At 43.1% G+C, this 26926-nt stretch overlaps 1 protein-coding gene across 2 annotated transcripts in view; it reads right to left on the bottom strand.

Moving 5' to 3' along the window:
- Nucleotides 1–22940, bottom strand: part of LOC120030695 (DENN domain-containing protein 4C-like) — a 73327-nt gene extending 50387 nt beyond the window's left edge. For both annotated transcript variants that reach the window (XM_038976143.1, XM_038976144.1), the window contains exon 1: nucleotides 22673–22940. The gene's annotated coding sequence lies outside the window, so the exon portion shown is untranslated. The remainder of the gene's footprint in view (nucleotides 1–22672) is intronic.
- Nucleotides 22941–26926: the final 3986 nt, after the last annotated feature.

Here is a 26926-nt window from a genome sequence, read left to right as displayed (position 1 = left end):
ACGGTCGCTAGGTAAACTGTGATGACTAAAGAGTTAATCAGGGTGAATTTTACACAAATAGACAGGTATTTTCCTTTCCATGGTATCAAGATCTTATCTATTTTTGCTAACTTTCTATTAAAATGTATTGGAGTGAGATCATTTATTTATTTAGCCAAGGGCTTTTCAGCATCATGAGTTTCTATTGGTTGAGAATGGATTGAGGGGCTGTTTCCAGGACACAGATTAAGCCTAGACAGAACAGCCAAACTCAATGGAAAAACTCAGTTGAAAATGCTTTTTATTCTAGGATTAATCTTTGTCCAGGAAACGGGCCCCTTTGAGTGTGTGGTGTATTAGTTAGACCACTCCTGGTGAACAAGCAAACAATTAGGCTACAGCAGTTCTAATGGTTTAAATGTTATGGTTAATGGTCTACAATGGTGAAAGTCCCAACAGCACAATGGCACTGGTATTGGGTTTAATGGTAAATGTCACTTATCATACTACCCATAGAGATGTTTTCTAATAATTGTATTGGAAAACATAAGACTGCCACGCAATGGTTTATAATTCTTTTATTTTATTAGGGTTTTCGTCACTAGCCCATGTCTCCAAGTTGTGGGCTTGTAGGAAAAGTATTCATGAGAATTGCACCATAGGAATAAGCCCTCTCAGAGAGCTGCCATTTGTTCGACTTTTAAAGGAGAGTTGGGTTGAACCATTAGGTTGCTAGAGAAGGACAAACTAAATTGCTTTCATGGAGGACTGGCTTGACTTGTGAGGATGGCCACACAATTTGTCATCACCATGAGCTAGAGCTAATGGTTTTCTACCCAAACCTTCAAAGAAAATATTGTGATCAATTTAATAAAAACGAGACCAGCAAACTGGATACAAGGGTGGGTAGCAGGAATAGCACTATCTACTGGGCAAAACCTGGTACTTTCCCACTCTATTATGGGAATTAAGGCAAGAGACTTCAAATGTCTAAATTCTCTGAACAGGGGAACATAACCACTACCAAAATCACTAGGAATACATTACAGTATTAAGAAACAATACTCCAAACCGCAGCTTCATACTACTTGTCAGACATGGAGAACAGATACTGGTTGCTGGGGTGGGACTGGCATGGGGTGTGGGGGGGTCCATGAGTGGCATTCTGAATTTTTGGGGAATTCCTCATGTATTACTACTCACTGGTAGGAAGATGTTGTCCAAATCAGACGGTAGGTGCTATATTTAATGAATATTATCTGAACCCATAAATGAAAATGTACAATTCGGGTGCAATCAATTAGCTACATTTTTTTAGAGTTCAAATTATATTTCACGAAATAATGTTACAGGAATGCTTATCTTATCGGTTTCTAACTGCAGAAAAGATTTCAGAACAATCGAAGATGGGTGACGTCATGGCTTGCTGAAATTACATGGAACGATTCTGGAGAGAGTGAGTGGGACCGGGCTTCAGGCTCAAAGGAGCTGAGATACATCCCACATAGCATGCTCTTTCCCTGAACCATTTACTTTGCTCAGAGGGGGGCAAAACCACAGGCAGCAATTCTTCCTCTGAAAATGTGTGTGTGCAAATCAAAATGCAGTCAAGTTTATTTCGTTTTGGCTTCGCGCAGTAAACAAAATTCTCATCCAAATGGATCCGGCCGTGCATTCTCATATCACAAAAATAATGGTGTTTGTCCGGACCCCTTTACCATCCAGATAGTGAGTTAGTTTGACTGAACAGAGTCCTTAGTATGCTATGCAGTGCACTATAGCAGACAGAGGAGACAAGCCACTGCTGGTACTACTTTCTGCAGAGATTTAAATCATCGTATCCATGGTTACACCTCACAGTTAACTGTCAGAGCTAGCTTTCATTCTTAATACACTTTTTGCCGTATAATAAAGCACACCATTAAATGTGTTCTAGATCAACGCTCTTACGGCACAGAGAATGTGTTTGTCTGGTGGTGGTTAGTGGACTTGTGACTGGAAAACAACTTGTCTTGTTAGTCTTTAATGCGAATGCATAGAGGGGTCTGGCTCTCTCAAAGCCGTATCAGACATTTCAGATCACAACTCTGAAGTAGTACATCAGGCTTTTAAAAAGAAACAACCCTGGTCTGTAACAGTGGTATACACTGAGTGTACAAAACATTATGAACACCTGCTCTTTCCATGATATAGACTGACCAGGTGAAAGCTATGATCCCTTGTTGATGGCACTTGTTAAATCTACTTCAAATCAGTGTAGATGAAGGGGAGCAGACATGTCAAATAAGGATTTTTAGGCCTTGAGACAATTGAGACATGGATTGTGTGTGTGTCATTCAGAGCGTGAATGGGAAAGACAAAATATTTGTGCCTTTGAACAGGGTATGGTAGTAGGTGCCAGGCACACCGGTTTGATTGTGTGTCAAGAACTGCAACGCTGCCTGGTTTTTCACGCTCAACAGTTTCCCGTGTGTATCAAGAATGGTCCACCACCCAAAACACATCCAGCCAACTTGATAACTATGGGAAGCATTGGAGTCAACATAGGCCAGCATACCTGTGGAACGCTTTCGACACCTTGTAGAGTCCATGCACCGACGAATTGAGGTTGGTCTGAGGGCAACTCATATAAGGAAGGTTTTCTTAATGTTTTGTACACTCAGTGTATATACACCTTACAGCTCAAGGTTTGAAAAAGCTACTCCCACGGCATATATTTCAGATGTCATGAATAGTTAAGACTTCAGAGTCAACATGCTTGCACGGGTAATCGAAGATCAAGAGTGACATTTGAATTGCGTCATCTGCCATGCACACACACATGCACGCTCACACGATTAAGGATGAAGGCTCAGGTTCATACTGTTCAATGAATGGGTATTTGCAGCAGTCCAAACAAAACACACAACTTAAGTGGCTGATGTAATCAATAACATATTTTTCACACAACTGGGAGTGAGTTATTTATGCATCTTGGTACCATATCTATATCATGCATTGAATTACCAATAGCTAAACGAGGCTGAGCTGCATTGTCTTTTAATGCAGCTTGCTAAGTGCCATGTGACAATTCAAATATCCATATTGATGGACTATGGACACATTGTCATGAAAAGTAGGGCAGTAAAATCCACTGTAACAAATCATATTGCCTAGCTGTTGAATACAATGATCTACTCAAACCATACATTTACAATCTCACTGGATTATTGAAGACCAAGTCCCACACTACCCGGCGTACAAGAAGCATTTTTCCTTCTTCTTTGGATACTTAACGGTAGACCACTCTGTAACACAAACAGAGACCCTTATTCTCAAGCTGATAGTATGGTGCCAGCAGGAGTCAGGAGCAAACTGGTATCACAGAGTGGTGGTGGGTATGACTCACGGTCATGCTATGACCATGCCAGCTTCCTGGCAGCGTTGGCACAGATGCCTGATCTCTCACATAAATAAACACACACACGCGGTTGGTAATGAAAGGATCCACAAGACAAAACGTAAACAGAAACAGATATCTGCAAACAAACACTGTACAAGTCCTGCCAACCCACAATCCTGCCAATGCTGTTACCGGCCCTGTTAACTAGCACTTGTATTTTGCCTCGCCACGCTAGCATCACCCACGTTTGGGTGCTAGCAAGGTACTGCTAAATATCAACAGCTAATCCAGTAGGGTCTGGAAGCTATAGTGTGCTTCGATTGGTCAATAGCACCGTGACATCGCAGAGTATTTGCATAAAGTTCAGCTTTCCACAATTTAGGTCTCCCCCGTTCACGTTTCCACAGGCTCGAATCGTCCAACGGTCACCCCACCCACTTCGCTTCCCTCCATTGAAAAGTAGAGGCTTCCGTTGTTTCGTCGTCCCCATCGTGTTATGTACCGTTAGGCCTTGTACTTGGTAAGGCTCAGACAAAACATATCCCAAAAAGACCTCATATCCCAATATTCGGGAAAAGTAGCCCATTAGTCCCATCAGCCTACCATTAGGAAAAATATCACACTTTATCATCCTTTTACATCTAACTAATTCTCCTACGACCACAACAAATAGGCCTATATAAACTACATCATGAGTATGTAAACTCGTGCACGCAGAATCTCATATCAAACACAACCTTGAATGGAATTCAACTGAGAGGAAACGTCACCCTTAATAATCATGTCTGGTTTGGATGATGATTCCTCTATTCCCCCTGAGCTAAAGATGGGACTGAGTTCATTGAAACAGAAGCAGCATCATCACGGCTTCGTATTCAGCACACGGTCCTGGCAAAGTGTTTGGCTCCATCGGCGTTTCCCTGACAACAGCACTCTCAACCAACCCCTTCGCTTGAAATTCTGCAGCACCTGCTGAACACCTACACCTATACCTCGAAATGTACCCCCAACAAAATGCACGCGCATGTACGCACCCAACACAACACGGTCAGTGTGTTGTAGGGAGACGTGAGAAAAAGTCAAGGTGTCAAGCTTGAGAGAGAACAACTCAGTGAAAGCAAGGATGATATCAGCTGCCTGCCAAACACCTAATCCACCAGGCCAAGCCTCACTAATGACTGTCCTAATGAGACAGAGTCCCAGATCACATTCCTCCGAAAGGAGAAACATTTAAAATTAAATATATGAGAGAGAATATATATTATATATAGTACCGCTCAAAAGTTTGAGGTCACTTAGAAATTGCCTTGTTCTTGAAAGAAAAGCTTTTTTTTTTGCCCATTAACTTAACATCAAATTTATCAGAAATAAAGTGTAAATGACTATTGTAGCTGGAAACAGCTGATTTTTTATGGAATATCTACATAGGCGTACAGAGGCCCATTATCAGCAACCATCGGTCCTGTGTTCCAATGGCACGTTGTGTTAGCTAATCCAAGTTAATCATTTTAAAAGGCTAATTGATCATTAGAAAACCATTTTGCAATTATGGTAGCACAGCTGATAACTGTTGTCCTGATTAAAGAAGCAATAAAATTGGCCTTCTTTAGACTAGTTGAGTATCTGGAGCATCAGCATTTGTGGGTTCGATTACAGGCTCAAAATGGCCAGAAATAAAGACCTTTCTTCTGAAACTCGTCAGTCTATTCTTGTTCTGACAAATGAAAGCTATTCCCAACGCTGTGTCCTACTCCCTTCATAGAACAGCACAAACTGGCCCTAACCAGAATAGAAAGAGGACTGGGAGGCCCCGGTGCACAACTGAGCAAGAAGACAAGTACATTAGAGTGTCTAGTTTCAGAAACCAACGCCTCACAAGTCCTCAACTGGCAGTTTCATTAAATAGTACCCGCAAAACACCAGTCTCAACATCAACAGTGAAGAGGCAACTCCGGGATGCTGGCCTTCTAGGCAGAGTTCCTCTGTCCAGTGTCTGTGTTCTTTTGCCCATCTTAATCTTTTATTTTTATTGGGCAGTCTTTACAACTCCGCCTAGAAGGCCAGCATACCGAAGAAAGTTCTCCTGCAACAGGGTGATCACATTAAGATCCTACATATGTAGGCCACATGCACACACACTGAGTAGAGGATGTGTGTGTTTCCTATATTTAGGCTACCCTGAACACGAACACACACACTAGTAAAATAGAAGACAAGCACAACTTATTCTCTTTGTGGACAGACTGTGCAATGTACACAAACACTAGCTCTGCCATGGCAACCCAGCCCCAACAATGTCAGGCAGCCCCCATGCCACTCATGTTGTTATTCTATCTGGGAAGGGGTGAGTCCCCGCAGGAAATCGATCCGGTGTGGTTCTTTAAAGGGCGTCACGTGGAGAATGTATGCCTACGCGAACTCTGGCCTACAAAACAGTTCAATGAAGACGTTGGCCTACAGTAAATAAAAGCGGGGAAGGGTCGTTTTAAGTACACGTTAAACATTCAGAAAGTAAATAAAAAATACATTCTCAGCCATAAACTGTGTGCGCCAGTACTTTGGGAGAAGGAGAAGGGATTAAACTAAAAGCCTTTGAGGACATTGTAAACAGAAGCTGGCATGTGCTCCTTTCACGTTCGGCCATCTTGTCTTGTGAGGATAGCGGCCTTGTAGACTACAGGGAACATGAAAGAGGCATCGGCCAATCAGATTGCGTAGCCAGAACTAACCGTTTTACAATCTGACATCAAAATAAATGACTCAGCAATAAATGTGTTTAGACAAAACATTGACTCTAAAACAACTGCAGGCCTCAGGCGTGGGCAGGTAGGGTAATAAAAAGACATCCTCATACAACGAGAGCATCATCAAGCACAGAGTTTAATAATATTAAAGGCCAATTGAACTGGTCTGTGAAATGTCCATTATAAACAGAACAGTTTGTCCCCTCCTTAACAAAATCATTTCCCTGTGTAACTCTGGGGCAGAGCTGAACTACTTGGGTGTCACAGGGAGTACGTTTACAGGCACACTAATAATTCAATATTAAACTGATTATGGCAGTAGGCCGAGTATGGCATTAGTCATGTAAACACTTTACTCTGTTTATCTTAAATGGGCGTACGGTCAAAATCGAAGTAAGCATACGCCCATTAAAACCTGGTTTTCTGAGCAATCTTTCGAATTATTAGGACATGTTAACAGCTTAATCAGCATTCCAGCTGTGTATTTGATGTGCGCATGTGCCAGCACCAGTAGCGCAAGCCTCCCTCTTACGCCTGAGTGAATTGAGTTCAGAAAAAACGGAAGGATGCATCTTAGAAATAGTTCAAATACAAACTTTAAATGTCCGAACTCCGAATCAAATAGGCTTTACTAAAATGACAGTCGCTGTGGTAGAAAGTTTTGATTTGCAATTTTCTGCATTCATTTAAGCACCGTCTCCACTGGGATGGCTGTGTGAATGAGCAACAGAGGCCTATAGCAAGTGCCAACACGAGTCTAACCGGTCTTGTTTCACCCAACGTTCACCAGTGTCGTGTCGTATTTACACCAAACAGAAGAAAACGGACAGAAAAAAAGGGAGACACAACCTGGGCTTAAGAAACGCTTGTTTTTGTTTCAAACGTTTTGTGCCCTACCGAATATAGCCAAGGGGGGGGAAAAATATATAAATGGATGAGGCACTACCTGAACATTTCACTACACTGTGCCCTTATGAACATGGCCCTGCTGTAAGCAATATGGCAGAAGTTCCCCTTGGCTTTGGCCAACAGTGGGGGAGCATGCTGGCCAATTCCTCACTCATTATATTTTACTCTCCATTGAGTCATTCCATTCACAGGGAAACGGAGGCCAGGCCCCTCTATGCCTGTGTATTACAGGTCATGTTTCTTGGCTGTGGTGCTGGTCTCAACTTGAAAACCTGACAAAAGCCAGCAACGCCAGTCCAACAGCCCTCAGGCAGAGGAGGACTCTTCTAGGAACACTCACCACGCACATTGTGCCAAGTGCCAAGCTATCGTCCAATTTTAACAGCACTCTATAGTCTCTCCCAAGCCCTCTTATAACGTCAATGATTTTACGTTGTCATCTTATAAGCAAGATCCACATAAATCAAGCAAATAAGCTGTAGGTGAAAATATCTACAGGGTTATAGAGTGGTTCACTCTTCAGCATGAGCTGTACGAAGTGGAACACCCCCAATTCCATCCCCAATGGTCTCCTCTACAGTCAGTCATCTCATTCCTGTCACACAACAGACCCTGGACGCTAGGTCTTGTGGGGGGTGGGATGGAGGGGGCTCTTCTGTGTGTGTGTGGTCATGGACAGCAGTCAGTCTTGTGTCTGTTCTGCCAAGCCTGTCTCAATTATTCCAGCAGAGCAGAGGCCCTGTCATGAAGCTCCATTCATTGGAGACTGGGGACCAACTTGTCTGAGGAGAATGGCAATGGCAGTGAGTGACACACAAACACAACACTGTCATACACGGAGAGAAATATGAGCATATCACAGAAAAGACTGACATAGTTTGCCTACCAAAGCACAGATATTTCTCTCTAGACAAATGTTTAAGAACATTTGAATATGTTACAATAACATGTCTTATTTTCACAGTTCTAAATTACTGTCTTGAAAACCTACACTACACAATTTAGTAAGCCACCTCCTTCCCTTTTACAGTACTATAAGTAAACAATACTTATGGCCAAACACTTACTGGATTCAACAATATCTCCAGGGCGTCAAATAGAACCCAGATATAACACAAACCCATATCCAGAGGCTCCTGAGGTCCGGCAAAGCAAATTCATTCATATCAACTTGAGGCTCATTCCAGTTCTCACAGCAAATATTGCTCTGACAATTCTAACCTACATTCTAGAAAGAATGTGTGTTTTTGTCTCATCCACATAACTTTAGGAATCGGGTATATTGGTTTTTAAATGGAATATCCTTTGGAAGACTTTCATATACAACAGCATATTATGTAAAGCCAGCCCAAAACGTCTGGCATGTGGCCCCTTTCGTCAATCTGGTGACAGCTTGGACTTACACCTCATAAGTGCGGTACCCATGTCTCTCTAAAGTACCACTCCATGGCTGTAGTCTCCACAGAGCCCATGGCAAAATAGTGGCCCTGCCACCTGTCATCACAGTATGGTGTCTGAGGCACAGAGCCGGGATAAGGCGGCAACAAAACCCCCATTTGAAAAGAAGAACAGGAAAACCATGTGTTCTCGTCTGGAGGAGGAATCCGGCTTATAATGTGGGGAAAGAATAGCTGAAAACCCCTCTGCCTGATTGGATTCAGATGGCAAAAGGCTGTGTGTGTGTGTGTGTGTGTGTGGGGGGGGTAACAACACATCCACCATGCTGGCCCTCAACACGGGGGCCCCTCAGGGGTGCGTGCTTAGTCACCTCCCGTACGCCCTGTTCACCCATGACCACGCATAACTCCAACACCATCATTAAGTTTGCCGACGACGCAACAGTGGTAAGCCTGATCACCGATGACGAGACAGCCTAAAGGGAGGTCAGAGACCTGGCAGTGTGGTGACGGGACAACAACATCTCCCTCAACGTCAGCAAGACAAAAGGGGCTGATCGTGGACTACAGGAAACGGAGGGCCTAGCACGCCCCCCATTCACATCAACTGGGCTGTAGTGGAGTGGGTCGAGAGCTTCAAGTTCCTCGGTGTCCACATCACTAAGGATCCATCATGGTTCACAGACACCAACAATCGTGAAGTGGCCACGACCATGCCTCTTCCCCTCAGGAGGCTGAAAATGTGGCATGGGCCCTCAGATACTCAAAAAGTTATACATCTGCACCATTGAAAGTATCTTGACTGGGTGCATCAACACTTGGTATGGCAACTGCTTGGCATCCAACCGCAAGGCGCTACAGAGGGTAGTGCATACGGCCTAGCACATCACTGGAGCAGAGTTCCCTGCCATCCAGGACATCTATACCAGGCAGTGTCAGAGGAAGGCCCTGTCGCTGAAGGAATCACGCTTCACCATCTGTCAGTCCGACGGGCGAATCAACTGTAAAGTTTGGTGGAGCAGGAATAATGGTCTGGGGCTCTTTTTCATGGTTCGGGCTAGGCCCCTTAGTTCCTGTGAAGGGAAATCTTAACGCTACAGCAAACAATGACATTCTAGACGATTCTGTGCTTCCAACTTTGTGGAAACGGTTTGGGGAAGGCCCTTTTCTGTTTCAGTATGACAAAGTGTGGGATGAATTGGAACGCCGACTGCGAGCCAGGCCAAATCGCCCAACATCAGTGCCTGACCTCACGAATGCTCGTGGCTGAATGGAAGCAAGTCCCTGCAGCAATGTGCCAACATCTAATGGAAAGCCTTCCCAGAAGAGTGGAGGCTGTTATAGCTGCACAGAGGGACCAACTCCATATTAATGCCCATGGTTTTGGAATGAGATGTTGGACGAGCAGGTATCCACATAATTTTGGTCATGATGGGATGTATAGACATTATATGGATAGAATATGTAGTATATCTGAAGAATACGCAGGCTAGAATAGTTTATGTACACTGTGGTCCCTGGTTCGAATCCAGGCTGCATCACATCCAGCCGTGATTGGGAGTCCCATAGGGCGGTGCACAATTGGCCCAGCGTTGTCCAGGGTTTGGCCGGGGTAGGCAGTCATTGTAAATAATAATTTGTTATTAACTGACTTGCCTAGTTAATCCTTGTGTAGTCTCAACATTCTGTATACTCCCTTTGTCGTAAGGGTCAAAAATGATCCACATTCACTAAACCCCTAAAATAAAGCAGCTTAATTGAATTTTAAACCCCAAATCTATTTTGCATGAAGAAACAACCAGTAATTCATCAAACTTCATGAATATGTGGGTTTTCCTTCTTCACAATGCAGAAAGACTGCATTTAAATCAGTGGACACCACTCATTTTTATTACAACACACCTGTCATAAATTGTTCTCTTTACTAAAGTAGAGGTTTATTATTATTGCTAAAAGGTACTGCATAGGTGTAAACATGAAGTGTTTTGCAAGAGATTGCACTTGTATAGCCTAAGAAAGTAGCAGAAATGTGCAGAAATTAGTTCTGAATGCATTTTATTGAAGGGAAACAATGACAGTCTTGAACTTTTTTGGCAACATAGTGATATATTCTTATATACTATACAATGAGGATTTCAACTACAAAATACAAGTCTATTCCCATTTTTTAACCACTGCCCCCACCCACAAGGTGTATAAACAACAATAAGAATAAAATAAGATAGATACAAAACAACAACAAAAAATGTGAACATAAATCAATCAACTCTAATTAGCACATGTAGGACAGTATGCAAGTGTGTGTGCATGGACTTTGCAGATATATTTATCACATGTGCAGCACATAGTATTTGTTTTACAGTCCTTCTTTGGGGGCAGAATTGGCATATCCTCGCCTCAGGTGGATCAGGACAAGATTCAGACCCCTGAATAGCTTTCACAAGCATTGCAGAAGCTGCAGTGCGGGGGAGGCGCTCCCTTTGAATGTGTGAGGTTACAAGTGCCTTTCCCAGCTGCTCCAGGAACACCCTCCTCTTGCTCCGCTTATCAGGCATCCAGGTAGGGTTGATCTTGTTCCATATCACGAAGGCATTGTATGAGGACACATCAATGATGTTATAGAAGATGACCAGGGGCCAGCGGGCAGTCATCATCCTGCAGCTGTAAGTTCCAATCACCTTGCCCAGGTTGTCCACGCCTCCTTTGTTGTGGTTGTAGTCCAGGATAATGGCTGGCTTCCTGCCCTCACAATCACTGATCTCAGCCATTTTGTGCAGTGTGCTCAGGAGGACCAAATTCTTGTTCCTCTTTGGGAGGTAAGAAACTAGAGTGGTGGTGGGGGTGAAGTCAAAACTTTGGTGAGAAGGCCTCTCTCCCCCTTGTTGCGAGGAGTGCAGAGGGAGCTCAGGCCTGTTCTTTCTAACTGTGCCAACCATGGTGGTCTTCCTCTTCAGGAGCTGCTGGCTGAGTTCATAAGAGGTGAAGAAATTGTCACGTGACATTGTGCCCCCTCAGTCCATCTGTCACATCAAGCACAACCCGCGTCTCCTGGTTCTTCTCTGGTCCTCCACTGGTCGGCTTCCCTGTGTAGACCTGCATCTTCCAAGTGTAGCTGGATTGTGCGTCACAGGCCACCCAAATCTTGATGCCATACTTTGCTGGCCATATACTGCCAGAAAAGGACAGCAACCTTTTGACAAAAGAGATTACTATCAGTAATTAGTATCACAGAAAACAATCACATAAATCAATGATATTACAGCAATACATAATAAAAATAACAGCGTAAATCACTTCGATGACAGATATGAAAATAAAAATGTACCTCTGAATGGAACCAGTTGCTCATCCACTGTTACTTCAGGCCCAGGGTTGTAGAGGCATGGCACACGCTCCACCCACTTCTCCCAGACCTCTCTTATGGCCGCCAGTTTGTCTCTCACACGTCTTGCCGGTTTTGACTCACAGTTACCAAATCGTAGCATTCTTGAGAAAGTGTGAGACTTTCAATGGCATGGAAAATAGCCCTTCCACTCTCTGCATTCCAGAGAGACATTTACATTTAAGTCATTTAGCAGACGCTCTTATCCAGAGCGACTTACAAATTGGAAAGTTCATACATATTCATCCTGGTCCCCCCGTGGGGAATGAACCCACAACCCTGGCGTTGCAAGCGCCATGCTCTACCAACTGAGCCACACGGGACCACAAGTAGCCTCGCGTCGGGACCTATACACATCCACTAAGATTAGCAGCCCTATGTAGGCACGCAGGTCAATCTCATCCATCCTTTTCCATTTGTCTCCATATTTACAGAAACCCTCCAAATTTGTCATCTCCAGGAAGATTTTTTTCGATGACTGGTGTGATGAACATGTAGAATGTCTTGTGGGCCCTGGGGTCATCCTTATGACATTTTGTGCTGCCATCCTGCCCTGGTTGTCATATGGTGACAAGGACCATGTTATTTTGCTGGTCTTTGTCAAAAATGTCTCTTTCAGCTTGGGGGATTTCTTCTTCTGAAGATGATGCATCGTACTCTGGGTTATATTCTTCCCCAGATACCACCTCTTCTAAATCATTTTTCTCTTGTTCCACCTGGACATCGGAAAAAATCTGATCTACGACCTAATGGGCACTGAAACGTGCACTCGTGGCTTCAGCAAAGAGAGAACTGGGGGGGGGACTGTCATTTGCAGCACCTTTATAGCCTCTGACTGCATTCCCCATTAGTAAACAATGCTTTCAAGAAAATGTTATTTTGTCTGAAATTGTTTTTATTTTGTCTGTGAACTTGAGTCATGTGTGGGGTCGTGGAGGGGTCGTGGAGGGGAGATGCTGCACATGCACAAGAAAGTTTAAGTTCAATCAGTAGCACACAATCTCAATTTCTCAGTGTGTGTGTGTGTGTATTTTCGTGGTGTGTAAATGATTTTATAACTGCCGGGTCAGAAATGACCCTAACACAATCTTCGTACCCTGGTGATTTACAGCTTTCATGGAAATATGAAATATGAAGGGGAGGTTTCACTTTTTCTAATGTTGGGGGTCACTAAGAAAAGTCATCAAATTTCAAGTTCTCTCTGCTGTTAAAAATACTGGCGGGTCATTTTTGACACTTAAGACCACAGAAGGGTTAAATAAAGGTTAACAATGTATAAAAAAAAAGATTTACAGCAATTGTTAAATAGGATAGGCCTTCTCTAGAATACAGTATATACGCAAATATATGAGAGTAAAACAGTATGTGAGTAAAACAGTATGTAAACATTATTATTAAGGTGACCAGTGTTCCATGTCTATGTACATAGGGCCTGCCTCTAAGGACATGCCTCTAAGGTGCAGGGTTGAGTAACCGGGGGGGGCAGTCGGCTAGTGACAGAGACTAAAGTTCAAGGCAGGGTACTGGGCGGAGGCCGGCTCGTGGTGACTGTTTAACAATCTGATGGCCTTGAGATAGAAGCTGTTTTTCAGTCTCTCGGTCCCAGCTTTGATGCACCTGTACTGACCTCGCCTCCTGGATGGTAGCGGGGTGAACAGTCCGCGGCTTGGGTGGTTGATGTCGTTGATTATCTTTTTGTCCTTCCTGTGACATCGGGTGCTGTAGGTGTCCTGGAGGGCAGGTAGTTTGCCTCCGGTGATGCGTTGGGAAGACCGCACCACTCTCTGGAGAGTCCTCTGGTTGTGGACAGTGCAGTTGCTGTACCAGGCGGTGATACAGTCCGACAGGCTGTAAAAGTTTGTGAGGGTCTTAGGGGCCAAGCCAAATTTCTTCAGCCTCCTGTTGCGCCTTCACCACACTGTCTGTGTGGGTGGACCCTTTCAAATCGTCAGTGATGTGTATGCTGAGGAACTTCAAGCTTTTCAATAGCTCCTCCACTTCGGCCCCATCGATGTGGATGGGGGGGTGCTCCCTCTGCTGTCTCCTAAAGACCACGATCAGCTCCTTTGTTTTGTTGACGTTGAGGGAGATGTTTTCCTGGCACCACTCCGCCAGGGCCCTCACCTCTTCCCTGTAGGTTGTCTCGTCGTTGTTGGTACTCAGGCCTATCACTGTTGCGTCATCTGCAAAAATTTATGATTTGAGTTGGAGACGTGTGTGGCCACGCAGTCATGGGTGAACAGGGAGTACAGGAGGAGGGTTGATCTCGCACCCTTGTGGTGCCCCTGTGTTGAAGATCAGCGTAGTGGAGGTGTTGTTGGCTACCTCCACCACCTGGGGGTGGTCCGTTAGGAGGTTCAGGACCCAGTTGCACAGGGCGGGGTTCAGACCCAGGGCTTCGAGCTTAATGATGAGCTTGGAGGGTACTATGGAGTTGAATGCTGCGCTATAGTCGATGAACAGCATTCTTACTTAGGTATTCTTCTTGTACAGACGGGATAGGGCAGTGTGCAGTGCAATGGCCTCATCCGTGTATCTATTGGGTACACGGATGAAAATCCGCAAATCGCAGAGGGTCTAGGATGTCGGGTAAGGTGGAGGATATATGATCCTTAACAAGCCTCTCAAAGCAATTCATGATGACAGAATTGAGTGCTACGGGGAAATAGTCATTTAGTTCAGTTCCCTTCACTTTCTTTGGTACAGGAACAATGGTGGCCATCTTGCAGCATGTGGGGACAGCAGAATGGGATAGGAAGAGATTGAATATGTCCGTAAACACACCAGCCAGCTGGTCTGTGCATGCTCTGAGGACACGGCTAGGGATGCCGTCTGGGCCGGCAGCCTTGCGAGGGTTAACACGCTTAAATGTCATACTCAACGGCCACGGAGAACGATAGCTCACAGTCCTCGATGCGGACAAAGGTGTTTAGCTTGTCCGGTAGCAAGACATTATGGCTGGTTTTCCCTTTATAATCCGTGACTGTCTGGAGACCCTGCCACATACGTCTTATGACTGAGCCATTGAATTGCGACTCCACTTTGTATCTGTACTGACGTTTGAAGCGGTGGATGGTTTGCACACCTACTGAGTCGGACTAAAAGTCCACTCCGAATACCTCTTCTCCGCTGGCGGTGTTTTGAAGCAGGCTTTGGGATAAGTGGATCCGCCTAGGAGGGTACGTATGGACAAAGGATCCAATTCAGGAAAGTTGTATTTCTGGTCGAAATGCTGGTAAACTACCGCTTCTCTGATATCCAAAAGTTTTTTCCGGCTGTATGTAATAATACAAAAAAATATCTGAGCTAATAAAATGTGAGAATAAACACAATTTTTTATTTTATTTTAATAGTGCAAAGTTGCTTGGGAGCCAGATGTCTATCTATCAGCACCCTCGTTGGAATTACTGCCACATTTACTTTTCCTCAGCCAACCAGACGAGTAACGAACGGCAAAATCACTAGCTTATGTCAAACGAATATCCCCCATAGTAGAAAAGTTGACGTTCTATTGGTCAGCATGTTCTGTGCAAGAAAGAAATAGCCTATTCCAAACTCTGGGACAGTTGTGGGAATATAGATCCCAAATTCATACAACCAGTGCGACTAGGCGACATAACATTATTATTTTAGATTTTTTTAAATAATGAGGCTGATGCAACAGATCAGAACGTTTAGCTTAAAATGTTTATAAACTATTATTTCTTCACATTTTAAGTGTGCAAACGTTCATTCCATAATGAAACCACAGTAGTCAAACGCGAACGGTTTCATGTGACAGAGATGAAAATATCAGTTCGAAATGTATAAATAGGGGAGATCTAAAGATACAACTAGCATGGGTTGCTAACATGACTAGAATTATGCCTTTTGCTGCTGGACAATGAAAAAAAGTTTTTGAAAACCATTAGAGCATGAGAGAAATAGGCTACTGGTTTTATTAGCATATGGAAGACTTTAAAATAATTGCCTTCACGTTTCTATGGTCAGATTTTACTTTGAAGCAAGGTAAGACACGTCTCATAATGGAAGTAAAATGTTTTGGTTTCAAACAATTAAGTATAAGTTTTCAAAATGCATAATGCCTCCAGCTCATTGCAAAGTGGTGTGTGATGTGCTGAAGCCTGCCTACCGTTGTCTATATGCACTTGAATGGCGAATGGGAAGCGCACTTTAATTAATACAAATAGTAGCTCTTTAAATTGTGGCCATCAAAACTGTTTCAACACGCGATTGCATTTTAAAATTGTTATGCAATGATTGGGCTTATAAAAGCACGTTTCACACCAGAACCAACAAATGAGCTGTTTGAGCAGCTTCGCATGGTCTGACCAATTTTCCCACTCATAAGCTCTGTATATGTACGCTATGCAAATGGAGTGAACATAATGACTAATACACACGCGCCAATTTAATTCCACAAATTAACATATAAGCATGACCGGTCAAATGTATTTCCATCAACTGGTATTTCCATCAATGAATAGGCAAAAAGCATAATTTTGGAATGGGATTTTTTTTCTTTCTCCCGGACAATTGGCCAGCGGCAGTTTTATTTATTGGCTTTTTATCATTTTGGGGGGGGGGGGGGGGGCAAAAGCCGGCTATTACTGGCTAACGGAAACCCTGGTGTGTGTGTGTGTAAGTCTGTGCTTGCATGCGTACGTGCATGCGCGTGTGGCCATTGACAGCAGACAACCTCGAGTCTGTTCAGACAGGGCTCAATTATTCCTGCAGAGCAGAGGTGTGTGTGTGCTGGGATTCCAACTGCGGTTTGTAATTACCAAAACAATGTGTTGTTAATGAATCAAAACAATGTATTGTGAGAAGATGTCCTCTTCAGCATAGGAAAAGTTGAAACATCTCACTACATCAGTTTTGGGTTAAGAGTAAAGAAAATAACAGGATGGGTGGTGGGGAGAAGATACATGCATTGAGAGATTTCAGTATGCACAAGACATTCCCCACTCAGTGAGAGCTAGGCAAACAACACTGAGGCCTATCCCTGAGCCTACTCATTCCAGCCAATGAGACAATCAGCAATGTATGTTGTTTACCACGTTATTACTTGTCAATCAGAACTGAGAAGAACTCACGAAGAAGGTCATGATGACAAAAACACAGATCCCCCCCTGAACTGCAAATCCTTTCCCAGACACATTAGGCAGCAATCCGCAAAATGTCACTGATGTGCACAGTTAAAGGGGAAAATATCTATTAGCTTATTATAACACTTGGCCAAAAGGAACAAGGCCTCATCTGCAAACCTGTCTACGTAGATGGAGGAAATGATACAGCCATCCAGCAGAATGGGCAAACAAGACAAGAGAAAATCCACAACTGGGCCAAAGAGCGATTAAACGTAGTCCAGGACCACCTGTTCTTAAGTGCAGGCAAGCTGTTGACAGAAGTCTGATTGAACTCCTGATGTTTTCCCTGCTCTGGGTAACCAAGTGCATCCAGACAAACAAGACTAATATATTACACAGCTCAGGTTGGCTAGGCTAATGCATTAGCCTAGCCAACCTGGAAAATAAGCATAGTCTTCACTGAATTACGAGTGGTTCACATCTTTCTAGTTCTTGACAGAGGGGAAATATGACAGAACTTTCCCCGCAATGACTGATGAACAGACACCTTTTCTTATCTGTCGGATGGGTCAATAGTCAATATTTCTGACGTGTGAGACAAAGCAAAGCAAAAGAGCCGCAGCGAAATAGGTCATTCAGTCTAAAAAGACAGCCTGTAACCTACCACTGACATGAACAATGATGACAAAAGACAGTCTTCTGCTGTAATACCGCAATTCACGAACATACAGTGCACATAGGCCTACAACAGCCATTGTTGATTTCTGTGTATGATAATGTCATATTGCTAAATATTCATTCAAGAAACAGGAAAGGTTCCAGGTCCTAGAAAATTGTCAGATATCACACCAGACCATCATCTGTTTCAGACAGACAGAGCATATGCAACAGTCGAGAGAGAAGGCGGCAGAAAAATCAATTCTATGCACCACAAGTTGTAAACCTCCCACGCACCAATTCTATGAAAAGGTGTGTCAAAACTGATGAGTTTTTCCAAAGCCAAGGCAATTTCATGTTGCATCTCAGGCACGCATAAGAGCACAAAAACACAGATCATCAGCACAAGTTCAATCCAATAGGCTACAATACAGTGGACAAATTAGTATGCAAGAGCACAATGTCTCAATGCCTTTTTGTGGCTTTCCAAGTGGAGTTCTCCCTTCACTACCAGCTATAGAAAGAGAAGACATGCAGACTGCCAGTTGGAGTCAAAAGGACTTTGTGACCGGGGTCTGACTGACACTGACATGGGGTTGGTCCACTGACTAAATATGAGGGTCATTTGAATGACACCGCTGGGTCGTTCCATGTTATTTCATCAAGCCATGACAACCACCATCACAGATTGTTCTGAAATATTTTGTTGAAATCTAATTTGATCTCAGAAATTAAGCTAATTAATTGCACCCAAATTGGCCATTTGACTAGACTGACCAGGTGAATCCAGGTGAGTAAATCATTTGCTTTAAATTTTAATGGGCTGATGGTGCCTGCATCCGAATGTCGGTCTCAGTGGAAGGAGAGAGCAGCAGACTGAGGGCCCGCCTCTCATCGCCCCTCCACTCTCCATTTCCTCCGCTGACACTGACCAAAAAGGGACACCGTGTTCCAGCTGATGGCGAAACGCAAGTTGCACCACATTATTTCTGCCTCATGCACAAATTCATGTTGTTACTCCTATAAAACAGAGAAAGTGGCATATTCCTCGACATGAAAAAAGACCCAAGCCGCTAATAACAACAACGCAAGCCTATCAGTCCACTTTCCTACTCATTCATTACAGCTGCAGTGCTGGTTGTAGCGCGAGTGGAAGTAGGAAGAATGTGCATTTTATGGCTTATATATATAAGTGTTGAGATTGTGTAAGAAATTAAACATGAACTTACTCATAAAACCAGCAGCTCTTTGTTGTATTTGTTGACAGCCTTTCTAGTTATGGTTTTAAAAGTTTAGAAATCTCACAGTATCAACTTTGCTGTAGCTTTCTTTTACGCCTACTACGATACTGCAGACACGGTAACCTGAGCCATCCGATTGACCAGCGGTAGGCCTATAGTGCACTTGATTTGCTCTCCGGGCCTGACGGGAAAGCAGAGTTTGTACCTTCAGACACATGAAATGGTTCAAAAATCGGAAAACTTTGCCTACCCGGCACGCAGGGCAGCTGAATCAGGTGCACCTACCGTCAACAGCGCTAGAGAAATAAAACTAAAATAGAAACAAGACTTTATCGTTGGGTTAACAGATATGTTTGACGATCAAATAGAATATTATTGGAATCCTATACATTAAAATTGTCAATTTGCGTGCAATCAATTAGCTTAATTTCTCAGGAGACCAAATTATACTGAACAAAAATATAAAACGCAACATGGAAATTGTTGTCCCCATGTTTCATGAGCTGAAATAAAAGATCTCAGAAATGTTCCATACGGACAAAAAGCGTATTCCTCTCAAATGTTCTGCACAAATTTGGTTTACATCCATGTTAGTGAGCAGTTATCCTTTGCCAAGATGATCCATCCACCTGACAGGTGTGGCATATCAAGAAACGGATTAAACAGCATGATCATTACACACGTGCACCTTGTTTTGTCACAACACAATGCCACAGATGTCTCAAATGTTGAGGGAACGTGCAATAGGCATGCTGACTGCAGAAATGTCCACCAGAGCTGTTGCCAGAGAATTTAATGTTCATCTCTCTACCATAAGCCACCTCTGTCATTTTAGAGAATTTGGCAGTACGTCCAACCGGCCTCACAACCGCACCCAAAACTAGGTTCTTGCTCTGTGTGACATTCTAAGACAGCTTTGTTTACAACTGAGAGTCTGGCACTGTGAAATATAGTACTGCCACGTTTTTGTTTAATTTTCACGTAATGTCAAACACATACTGCCAACATAACCAACAGCAGACATGCTTTACATACAAGTCTGATAAAAGATTTGCGCTGTGGGGTGTGACGTCATCTACTGCCTGCGAGAGCTGTGTGTTGGCTGTGGAGCTACAGAATAAATTCAAGGCTAGTCCTATTGACCATCTGCCTGACATATGACTATCAGCAGATAGACAAGGGAGGTAGAGAGAGAAAGAGACAGAGAAAGAAAAAAACATCTTGGCCATCTGTCTGACTTATGATGACTATCAGCAGGAGAGAGTGTGAGACTGAGGAAATGAGATAGAAAAGGAGAGAGAAGAGAGAAAGGCTAAAATAGACTTGGAAAAAGCTTGATTGCAATATTTATTATATAATGGCTCTGGTGCCATTACAATGCTTGTGGTGGTCCTTGACAGATAAAGTACAGGTCCTTGGAATCAAAACAGAGGTAGCTGAGGGGTGAAGGAAAGCTCAGCTGAAATGTCACAAGACTCACTGCCTCCTTCCTCGAGTGTGACGGGCAGCCAGACAAAAAGCATTCTTTCCACAGGGAGGTGGAAAAATTCACTGCCCTCGCTAACTACAGCAAAAAGACAAAATGGTCCCAGATCCATTAAAAGTTGAGGACAAAGACTACTGTACAGAGACATGCGAGTCATAAAGGAAATGAACAAGTCACCTGATTCTTTCAATCATGCTTTAGCAAAGTTGGAGAACTATCTCCATTTATAAACTACTTCCTGACTGTGTGTGATGTGCACACGTCTTGTTTTAAAAACTAAATACCCTCATATGAACTCTTGCTATAAGTCAATTATGAGACTGAAGTCATTCATACTGTACTTCTCATCTGCTTCACACATAACGAGCCACGATCTCTATTTCCACTACCCACATATGAGATGGCAAAATGCACTCTGCCCCTGTTCACACTATGGACCTAAACTGTGTGACGCATATAAATGGTATCATATTTCTCTTTCACATGAGAAGTCCTACTTAAGTAGCTGCAGTACCAATTAACTATTACTTTTCTTCTACCCACAATGCCTAGTAGTGGTGCCCGGTAACCGTTGAGCCCTGTCCGTTACGGTTCCCTTACTTCCTCATTTCCCGTCACAGACCTGGCACCTAGTTGTGGCACACAAGTAGAAGTTAAATAAACACATGTACAAAGACACTGGCTATGTTTACATAAGCAGCACAATTCTGATATTTTGCACAGTTATTGATCTTTTGACCAATCAGATATTTTGCCCATATGTGGGCAAAAAAAAAATCTGAATTGTACTGCTTGTGTAAAAGCAGCCAAAGACAAACACCCACCTGGGGCACATGACCCAGTTTAGAACACTGAAATTGGGAAAAATGTACTCCAACACCCTCACATCTTCTCACAACAGACATGTAGTTAGTACAAGGGTGCTACAAAAGCAGCATTTCAGGGCATTCCAGGGGTTGGGCTGAAAAGATGTGCAAGCTACAAATCTGAATAGATTGAATCATTGTTGTATAGTCCGTTGTTTCCCATGCTCTGAGACAAGTCAGATCCTGTTCCTCCCTCACAAGCGTGAGGGAATACTGTGTCACTAACTGCATTGATATTTGCTACCCTAATGGAAACCGAAATGTGGCAACAGTACCAGTGGTGAAATACCATCCTTTTTGCCCTGCTGGGACCGATGCCACAGACTGGCAGAGATGCCATGGCAAACACACACTTGGAAGGACGCATGGAGGTGGGAAGTAAGGAATGACACTGATTCATATTGTCAGTGCAGCGCCTCAGTTGCTTGCTGGCAATCAGTCAAGTGCTGAGCCACAGATATGTGAGCACTTTGACTTGCACTCAGTGCACATAGACAGGAACCTATACAGAGCTTCAGACAGACATTCAATTAGGCACAAGGTTAGCAGTGTGGTTAAGGTTAACCTGAGGTTAGGTTTAAAATCTGATTTCAATTAGAGAGAATATAGAAATAGGCGGGTTTATAACTGTGGCAACAACACATGTCCTCTGCAAGGAGTCAGGGTCACACAATGCAGACATTGCACAGTCAGTCACAAAGGTCATTGGGGATATAGGTCTAGTAAACACACTAAGGCTTGTAGCTTAAACTGAGGTCCACACTTTGAATAATGTAGTAGAGGATTGTTCTGGAATTACTAGGCTACTACAAATGCTCTGCATGTTTGTTTTTTAGTTCCATTACGGCATAAAAAAATACATACTATTTTCCCAGTCAGATTTCCAGTGGAGAATATAGCATTATTAGCAGAAAATAACAAGGAAATACCCTAGGTTGGTGACAAGTCAGTCTGATTGTTAGACTTGATCTTTGAGAGAAATAATTTCATGTTGAGAAAGCAATATGTATTTCAATAGATATTTCAAAAGAAAAACGCTGGTTTTGCCTGACAATAAATTGTCTATCGAGAGTGTTGACACACCCAAGCACCTGCAACGTTTGATAAGAGTACAGGAGAACCGATCCGTCACCGTATATGAGGGTCTAGACTACAGGGGTCGGGGGAAGAATTATGTTCCAACTGTTGCATCTTTGCCTACGGCTTAGAAGTACTTCAACTTCCGATCACTCATGACAGCGTCTGAAAACAAAACATTTCACTCTCAATAAGAGACTCAATGTGGTAGTTTGCGCAGGGAAATACAATTACGCTGCCTGTCTTTCTGTTGCGCAGTAAAAACTACTATGCCACCACCGCTCTTGCAATATATTCACGCAAAGTACTTGAAATTTGAAATGTCTAAAAATTGTATATCGTTAAACTGCGTCATGACAAAGTAACATTTCATCCACTTGTATTGATAAACTTAAAGCCCCTAAACCAACCAAAAAAACGTGATTTGTTCCCCAACCAAAAGAGGCAGACTGCAATACTTACCAGCTCTTTACAACACTATAAGAGACAATGTTATCATGTAGGCAACTTGCAGCTTTCACCCGCTTGAGCTATTCCGTTCGTGTTTTACATGACCAAATCCACCACTGAAGGCACAAAGTGGGTGCACTTCGATAATATCTGAAAACTTTGTTTCCCACTTGTTCGCGACACTCTTTTATTGATAGCTGTCGGTGCAAGCAGGCGCCATGTTCGATTTTGTCAGCTACTTTGGTGAGCTAGTCTTGGTTTGTTTAGACCGCTGCTTGAGACAGAATGGAACCGCCCAGAGAATAATGAGTGGCGCTCAAACCAGTATTCTGCCAGCAGCACAAACAATGACGTCATTTGTATGGTAATGTTGAAACCTTCAAAATAAAAGCCTGCATTTCAAAACTTTGCAATGTGGATAACTCATACAAATGATAATGCATTTTAATCAGTGGCCACTTTTATTGTGCCAACAAGAAAATGCCATAAGTAATTAATGAAAACAAATAAAACATATGGTTTTAAAAACATTAAGAGCAATAATGAAAAAATACAATGTTGACACTGGTATGTTGAGACTACTGGGCTGTAGAGAGAACTTTTCTACCTGTCTCAGCTAAAGTGGGGTGGGAAATACTCAGTAGGGTCTCCACTAATCAAATATGGTTAGTTTTGGAGGTGGACTGTGTCCCATGGCCTGCTGCTGGCTTTTCACTCCGCCCCCTCTATAGCTTCCAATGCAATACACTGTAATAAACTGTACATGAGATACATATTGGCTTGTAGAGAGAAAAAGTTTCTACCTGTCTCAGTTAAAGTGGAGTGGGAAATACTTAGTGAGGTCTCTACTAACCAAATATGGTTCGTTTTGGAGGGGGACTGTGTCAAGGCCAGCCTTGACATGTGCCAAAAGTTGCATCAGGTCAATTGCTTGGCCTGACAAATAAAATATTTTCGAGGTAGTATCCTAGTAAAATTATGTTGCTATAGGTTTATATCACCCCAATTATGCATAGCCTTCCAACAATTGTCTTAAACCCACGTTGGTCGCAATCAATCCAAAGGTTTGCCTCTTGGAAACAGGTTTTGGACTGATTCATGGATCATAGCCCATCTCTCCAAATTGTAATTCGGGAGAAGATTATTACTTGGCCTGGGTCTTATTAGAAACTTAATTGTTTAGCATTTGACTTCCAAACATTAAAGGCACGCTTGACATTCTTTTCAAGCTAATTATTACCAAGGGAGAAGCACCACACACACATTCAGTAAATGCGCAGTAATACTCAGTAGACAAACAATTTGGACCCGCTGTCCCGGCCGTTAAAAGGAGCGGACCAAGGTGCAGCGTGGTGAGCGTACATTTTCTTTATTTAATCCAAAATGACACCAAACAAAACAATAAACACTACAAAAACAAACCGTGAAGCTCAATGGCAACAAAGTCAACTTCCCACAAAGACAGTTGGGAAAAAAGACTACCTAAGTATGGTTCCCAATCAGAGACAACGATAGACAGCTGTCCCTGATTGAGAACCATACCCGGCCAAAACATAAAAATAGAAAATCATAGAAACACAAAACATAGAATGCCCACCCCAAATCACACCCTGACCAATCCAAAAAGAGACATAAAAAGGATCTCTAAGGTCAGGGTGTGACACCCGCACTCCAGATATTCTTGCACTTTATGTTTCTTGTGTAAGGTCAAAAGTCACCACTGTAATTCGAAACCCTGTATCCCCATCTTATTTTATTGATCTTCCAGCAGTTGGCAATGAGAGGTTGACCTACAGATTGAGCTCAGTAATCTGTCATTCAGGGAAAAATGCCCAAAAAAGACTACTGGGCCTATCTTATATTTGACTCTCTTAAATTTAAAAGAATCTCTATATATATTATCTCTATAAAATCTACAAACATTGAGGACACAGCAGGAGTTATCCATTTTTATGAATTATGTAATGAGGGCCTTCACAGAATATCTGATCTTGAGCAAGTACAGACCTGTGAGTCAGATTCAGATATTGATGTTATTCCAACTATTTCCCGAACCACTTTGAGGGTAAGGTCTTTCCTGTTTTGACATTTCTGAAGAAAACATCCGCTTTCAAGACTGTCACAAAAGATTCCATAAAGCAAACAGTATGAGTAATAATAATGTCACTTTAATAATGTTTACATATCTTGCATTACTCATCTCATATGTATATACTGCATTCTATACTATTCTACTGTATCTTAGTTTATGCCGCTCTGACATTGCTCATCCATATATTTATATATTCTTAATTCCATTCCTTTACTTAGATTTCTGTGTATTAGGTATTTGTTGTGACATTTTTAGATGTTACTTGTTAGATATTACTGCACTGTCAGAACAGAAGCATAAGCATTTCGCTACACCCGCAATAACATCTGCTGAACACATGTATGTGACCAATACAATTTGATTTGAGTTGATTTGATGAGTCAAAATCAGCAACTCAGAAGTCAAATAAAATTATATTTAAAAAATGGTCACATGCACCAAATGCAACAGGTGTAGACCTTACAGTGAAATGCTTACTTACAAGTCCTTAACCAACAATGAAGTTGTAAGAATAATAAGTGTTAAGTAAAAAATAGATAAGTACATTTTTTAATTTTTTATAAATAAATCAAAAAATTAAAGAGCAGCAGTTAAATAACAGTAGCGAGGCTATATACAGGGGGTACCGGTACAGAGTCAATGTGCGGGGGCACCGGTTAGTTGAGGTAATATGTACATGTAGGTAGAGTTAAAGTGACTATGCATAGATAATAAACAGAGAGTAGCAGCAATGTAAAGCGGGGGGGGGGGGGGGGGGCAATGCAAATAGTCTGGGTAGCCATTTGGTTAGCTGTTCAGGAGTCTTATGGCTTGGGGTAGAAGCTGTTAAGAAGACTTTTGGACCTAGACCGCTTGTCATGCGGTAGCAGAGAGAACAGTCTATGACTAGGGTGGCTGTAGTCTTTGACAATTTTTAGGGCCTTCCTCTGACACCGCCTGTTATATAGGTCCAGGATGGCAGGAAGCTTGGCCCCAGTGATGTACACACTACCCTCTGTAGTGGCTTGTGGTCAGAGCCCAAGCAGTTGCCATACCAGGCAGTGATGCAACCAGTCAGTATGCTCTCGATGGTGCAGCTGTAGAACCTTTTGAGGATCTGTGGACCCATGCCAAATCGTTTTCAGTCTCCTGAGGTGGAATAGGCTTTGTCGTGCCCTCTTCACGACTGTCTTGGTGTGTTTGGATCATGATAGTTTGTTGGTGATGTGGACACCAAGGAACTTGAAGCTCTCAACCTACTCCACTACATCCCCGTCGACGAGAATGGGGGCGTGCTCAGACCTCCTTTTCCTGTTGTCCACAATCATCTCCTTTGTCTTGATCACGTTGAGGGAGAAGTTAGTACCCTGGCACCACACAGCTAGGTCTCTGACCTCCTCCCATCGTTGTCGGTGAACAGGCCTAGCACTGTTGTGTCATCTGCAAACTTAATGATGGTGTTGGAGTCGTGCCTGGCCATGCAGTCGTGAGTGAACAGGGACTACAGGAGGGGACTGAAAACGCACCCCTGAGGGGCCCCCGTGAGGATCAGCATGGCGGACGTGTTGTTACCTACCCTTACCACCTGGGGGCGGCCCGTTGCAGAGGGAGGTGTTTAGTCCCAGGGTCCTTAGCATAGCAATGAGCTTTGAGGCCACTATGGTGTTGAACGCTGAGCTGTAGTCAATGAATAGCATTCTCACATAGGCATTCCTTTTGTCCAGGTGGGAAAGGGCAGTGTGGAGTGCAATAGAGATCGCATCATCTGTGGATCTGTTGGGGCGGTATGCAAGTCATTTCACAGTTGGATGCAGTGAAAACAGGGCAGACTACACAACCATTGCTTCAACACTGGCAAAACAGTGATATGTGTGACATTATAGAATCTTTCATGAAGGAAATGCTACCTGCAAATGTCTTGATCTCAATAACATTCTCTCAAAATTGCAGTCTGAACGAAGTGCTGCTGGGTATGTTCGACACAGCCCCCCCCCCCCAAACTAACCATATTTGGTTAGTAAAGACCCTACTGATTTTTTCCCATTCCACTTTAGCTGAGACCTGTAGAAAAATTCTCCCTACAAGCCAATAAGTATCCCATATACTGTGTATTGCATTGCAGTCAGTGGTGGAAAAAGTACCTAATTGTCATACTTGAGTAAAAGTAAAAATACCTTAATAGAAAATTACTCAAG

This window comes from Salvelinus namaycush, chromosome 36 (assembly GCF_016432855.1).
Source record: "Salvelinus namaycush isolate Seneca chromosome 36, SaNama_1.0, whole genome shotgun sequence".
Lineage (NCBI taxonomy): Eukaryota > Metazoa > Chordata > Actinopteri > Salmoniformes > Salmonidae > Salvelinus > Salvelinus namaycush.
Note: the sequence above shows the minus strand (reverse complement) of the source record. Positions and strands in the feature narration are given on the sequence as shown.